Genomic DNA, 5321 nt, shown 5'->3' with positions numbered 1-5321 from the left:
CATGTTCTTAAGTGACATTTGACAGAAAAGGAAACCAAAATACTGGCAAGAACAACCATTTCCAAAAAAAAAAAAATCATTTTGTTAATTTCATTCTTGGTTGAAACTTGTGACACCTTTCAGAGATGCTGAGCATGTCATTGCAAGTTGAGTCACAGAAAACTGGGTCTCCTGTGTAATAATGTGTATCAGAATTAACAGAGCCATTAGAAGTAGCTGGATGAACCATCTAGGGTATGTGGGAGAAGCAAAGTGTGATAAAGTATGGTAAAACCTGGAGCTTTGCTCCACAATTTTGCATTCTGAGTTTTTCACAAGAGTATTATTTTTAAATACTAAAAATATATTAAATATTTTAAAAATACATATTTAAGTCTATATATATATTTAGCTATTTTAGGCATATATTTATTTACAATTGTAAGTGGTTTATTATAAGATGAGACCTGTGAGCACCATTCAAGCACATGAACTACTGTTTAGTGGAAAAAAAATACAAAAGGCCAGCTTTGCACAGACAAGCATCTGCTTGTAAAGAAGAGCCTCACTTTTTAAAGAACAGTAATCATGGGAGTAAAAAGTGGGTTAGCGCAACCTGTCATTGTTGGGACAGCTATTTGTATTGAGAGATATTAAAGAGGAGATGTGAAGGAGTTGTAAAGGTGGCAAAAGATAAAACACTGACAACTGTGCAGGGTGCCGGGAGTACGCTGAAGTACCAGATGAAGGTGGAAGATGCAGATTATGTTTTGGGCTGAGAAAATGCCAGATAGCAAGGCAGAAGCATAGTGACGGCAGGTTTTGTATGTTACCAGGATCTAAATGAGTGGCATCAGGTCAGGGCGAAAAGGACACGTGAAGTTTCAGCCAGAAGTCAGTGTCAAACCTCGAGCTGCTGCTGTGCAGCCGCAGGCGGGCAGTAACATGCATGTGAATCATGCATATGAAGCGGCATGGGGAAAACCCAGGGTGTGGGTATTGCATGCTCTTACCTAACAGTGGTGCCTCTTAAATAATACACCTGGAGGGGACAGGACTCAGGAAAGCCAGAAAAGAAAAAAAAAAAAAAAAAAAGAAAAGAAAGAAAGAAAAAGACTGCCCACCAGATTTTAAAGACTGTTTCCTCTAATTTAATTGAAAGGTTCTGACTGCTTATTCAGGAGCTAAACTTGTAAAACGGGTAAGAATAAGCACGTTAAAAGCATGGCAAGTAATGAATAGATGGCTTGGAGAAAACATCTCTCAGACATTTGTGAAAGTGATGGAGTTTTTAGTTGCTGGAAGACATCTGATAAAAGGGACAAGAAAACAGAAGGGGCTGCTTTACACCCATATTGTTCATATAAATTGTTGCCATATATGTTACAATGCAAATATCTTACCAGTATCTTATAGAAGATTAAATCTCTATAGGAATATATAGAATTGCAGCTGCAGTTTTGTCCTTGAGGAGAATTGGACGTATTTATGAGTCAGGAGTATTTTTTCTGAGGCAGGTTATTACAGATCTCCTGAACTTGTTTGCTTCATATCTGATGTCTGAAGGGAACATTAAATTTCCTAAGAACATTTGGTATTTTTGTGTGCTAGAATGCAACTGTCTGGCATTTTGCACTGGCAATCTTCCAGCATTTGGGGTCAGATTCTGCCAGCTGTGCTCAGTCACCGATACCACAAGGTACAATTTTTTAACAGGGTGACTTGGGAAAATCTCGGTTATTGTGCTTAAACCGTGCTTGTGCGCGCTGAGGAATGCCAGCACCACACAGCCCCCACAGCCGGTGCCTCAGGTAAGGGCCGCGCCCTTCACGGGGCCGCCTCTCCCCTCCCCGCTGCGCAGCAGGACACTGCGCATGCGCGGGCCCGCCAAAAGCGCCGCGGGCGGCCGCCATTTTGTGCTTTCCTCAGGCGGCGCCGAGCGGGGCGGGAGCTCCGGGCCGGACGCGTGTGTCGGTGGGTCCGGGTCGGTTGTGGGCGGCTGCCGTGCTGGCCGGGGCTGCCTTCAGCCAGGAGAGGGGTGCGGGGGCTCCGCGGAGCCGTGTGGTGGCGGGCGGCGAGGGTTATGGCCCCGTCCCGGCGGCGGAGCCCGGCCGTGTGTGAGGCGCGGTCCTGGGCTCGCTGCTGCCTCGGTGCAGCCCCTGGGGGCTCTGTCTAAAGGATATAGACTAAAGGAAAGAGATAGTTTAAAGGATAGGGGCGGCTCTGGGCTTTGGGGGCGTTGGGTCACACCTGGCGCTTCGCGTGAGGCGTGCAGCGGTAGGTTTCTGAGCTTAAAGGCGTAATTGCCGGCGCTGTTTTATAAACGCCATAAGCTTTCACTTGAAAGATGAGCGAGTGTTGTGCTCTTGTGATTCCGCCTCGGGTTTGGTCACCAAACGCAGCCGATCCGACAGCAGATGGCATCACGCTGAGGCCGGAGCTGTGCAGGTGAGGCTGGTGCCCGCTGGCCGAGCACGCCTTGCAGGAGCGCGCACGGGGCTTGTGGGTGTAGAATGGGTGTAATTAGTGCGCCCTGCGCCTGGCGGGCTGTGCCGGCCGCTTTATCTTCTGGTTCATCGAGTCTTCAAAGCAGTAACAAATTAGACATCTGAAGAGACTTTTTTTTTTTTTTCAGATAAGTCACTTCCATTGGCAAGCGCGTGCCCTAATTCTAAAGACAAATTACCCTTTTTCCCTCTGGGGAATTTGGCTGGTGACCCTGACCATGCCCTTTTTGGATTGTAGGCACAGATCCCAAATGGTTTGACAGAGCAGGGACAGCCCCAGCACTATAGCATGAGTACTGACCTTGGGTTCAACCTGTAGGAAAACCTGTGGTGTCAGTATGTTCCCCAGAGCAGGGCAAACAAAGTAGGGTTAAAGGCTGTCCTGCTGTACCTGGTGGGGTTCTCTTTTCCCCAGTGATGAATGTTCATTAGGAGCAGCTTAATCCTACGGTCACTCTTCATTCTGGAACTTTCTAGGTAAGGTGCTATCTGTTCAAACTTAATCTCAGACGATGCTGTCTGCTTTTTTCCCCAGGTAATAATAAAGCCAACAATGCTTTCACTAGGTCAGCAGGTAGATTAGTATTTTTTTGACTGGCTTACTTTCCCTGGGGAAATGCTGATGCCTTCTGCTAGTGGCTCAGAGTGGAGTTCTCATAAATAAAACCTCTTTTGTTCATTTGTTTCTTTTACTTGTTGTAGGCAGCAAAAGAATTTCAGAGATGAGTTGGTTTCTGGCTTTGGGAATCTTCAGTCCGGACTGTGCTATGCTGCTGTCGTGCAAGCAGAAAGACGTCACGTGAATTCTGGAGCTACAGAAGTGAGTATTTCTTACTGCACTTAATGTTGAGGAAAGCCTCCAAAGCTGCCTCTTGAACCTTAGGTCTAGATTTCTGAAGCTGTTTTATGGCTTTTAAATTTTCTTGCAGGTGGAACAAGGAGGAATATGAGCATTTGCATGTAGGGTTAAGTTTTAAACTGTCCTAGATTGTGTTCTGCAGTTAGCACAGACTGTGTGTTTGGACTGCTGGCTGGCTCTGCTGTTCTCAACTTGTGGCATTGTCACAAGTCTTCTAATTTTTGGTTAAAACATCACAGGGCATGTGTCTCTACTAGCAAGCTGCTGTGATGGCTGTTACATTGTGGGCCAAGGAGCCTAAATATAAGCCTTATTTTCTTAGCCATCTTGACTCAAGTAGTATTTTTGTTGTACTAAACTTTTTTGCTTATATAATGACTCCATTTGTTTATTATGCAGCTGAATTTTGCCTTTGTACAAACTACTTGATCTCTGGTGCATGGACCAGTAGGCCTCTCTTTCTCCTTCAAATGCTGTCAGCATGAATATTGGAAGGTGAGGTTTTTGTCTACTCTTAAATGAACTTAAAATGTTGCTTTTTGTTCTTGACCTCGAACATTGTGACAGTAGAGAATTTCTTGAGGGCTTTTATTTGAGGTCGGAGTTCTAAAAGATGGGTGGTTATAAAACATCTAATGCTTGCTCCTCAGAACAAAGCAATTGCAATCCAAGAATCCTGAAGGAATCAGGAGATGCTTGTGGTAGCATTGGAGAATCCAGATTTTAGCTGGAGAGAAACACAGCTTGTGTTCGGAAGAATGAACAGATGTTAGCTGAAAGCGAGCAGCTAAAGTAAAGAACAGTGTGCTCGATTCGCCCTCCCTGCTGGCACCTAACCACAGCAGTCTGGTGGAATGCATGCCCAAGGGAAAGGCTTGAACGTATGAGCAGGGACCTGCATTTCTTGTGGCCAGAGAGCTTTTCTCTTGATCCTGGCTCTGCCAAATTCATTCTGGTGCTTAATGGTTGGAAATGTGCTTCTGCTTTGATTTCCAGAAGCACGTCTGTTGAGATGAGCTTAACAAATCCCCTTGTGCGTGATACCTGGAGAAACAGCAGCAGTCTTAGCACAGGCAGGAAGCTGTTTGCTGGCATAGTGATGATAACTCTTTGCCGTTTACCCAACTGATTTCTTTGATGAATAACATTGTATCTGATGTGCCAGCTCATCAGTATTTTTTAGTAACATGTTCCAAGTTGACTTGCTACCTGTGTTTCTGATTTTACATTGTCTTTTAAAGGTGCTATCAGAGGACCTCAAGCTGTGTGTGTACGCACAGCCAGCAGCAGACTCCGCTGACTCCCAGAAGTGTGGCTGTTGAAGAAGGTGAGTTGCTTTCCAGCTGTGGTGCCGCAGCGCTCAGGCTCCAGGCAGCCGTACTGTGAGCTGGTGAAGACAAGTACGGGGCACTGCTGCTGTGTGGAGCTGTGCTGGCTTATGCCAGCCAAAGGTGTGCCCTGTTAGCCAGGGACACTTCTGGGCTGCTGACTGCCTTTGCTGTTCTCGACTTGTGGCACTGTTACAAGTCATAAAAGTTTTTGCTAAAAGCATCACAGGGGAGAAGCTGGGCAGAGGCAAGGGTAAAAAGTTGTGCTCTTTCTGAAAATTAAGGATATACGTTCCTTAGTATGGTTTGTCAGAAATAATTTCTAAAACTTCTATTGAAGTCTATTATGGGAGTAATTTTACTGGCATAATGATGAAATCTTTGCCGTTTACCCATCTGACTGGTTATTGATGTGTATCTTTTAATCTGAAATGCCAGTAAAAGTTAGTAACTTTGTATAAGGTTGATAAAGCTTATAGAAAAGTGACTAAATTTGAAGTGTTTGTTTTTTTTTTTCCCCAGATTGAAAGCAGTCTCAAGTGTGGATTTCTAATGCACTTGGAAATGCTGTTGTGGCCCTTCTTGCTTCTCAGAGATGCTGCTTGATTCAAAGACTGAGTTCAGGTGAAAATGTGAATAATACCTGAA

General features: G+C 45.0%; 2 non-coding genes across 2 annotated transcripts; both read left to right on the top strand.

Moving 5' to 3' along the window:
- The first annotated feature begins 4432 nt into the window (after window positions 1-4432).
- LOC125182557 (small nucleolar RNA SNORD87) lies at window positions 4433-4511 on the top strand. Its single transcript, XR_007162587.1, has one exon. It is a non-coding gene; the product is annotated as a small nucleolar RNA SNORD87 (small nucleolar RNA).
- Window positions 4512-5033: 522 nt separating this feature from the next.
- Window positions 5034-5112, top strand: LOC125182558 (small nucleolar RNA SNORD87). Its single transcript, XR_007162588.1, has one exon. It is a non-coding gene; the product is annotated as a small nucleolar RNA SNORD87 (small nucleolar RNA).
- Window positions 5113-5321: the final 209 nt, after the last annotated feature.

Source organism: Anser cygnoides, chromosome 2 (genome assembly GCF_040182565.1).
Source record: "Anser cygnoides isolate HZ-2024a breed goose chromosome 2, Taihu_goose_T2T_genome, whole genome shotgun sequence".
NCBI classification, from domain to species: domain Eukaryota; kingdom Metazoa; phylum Chordata; class Aves; order Anseriformes; family Anatidae; genus Anser; species Anser cygnoides.
This window is presented reverse-complemented; position numbering and strand designations above follow the sequence as displayed.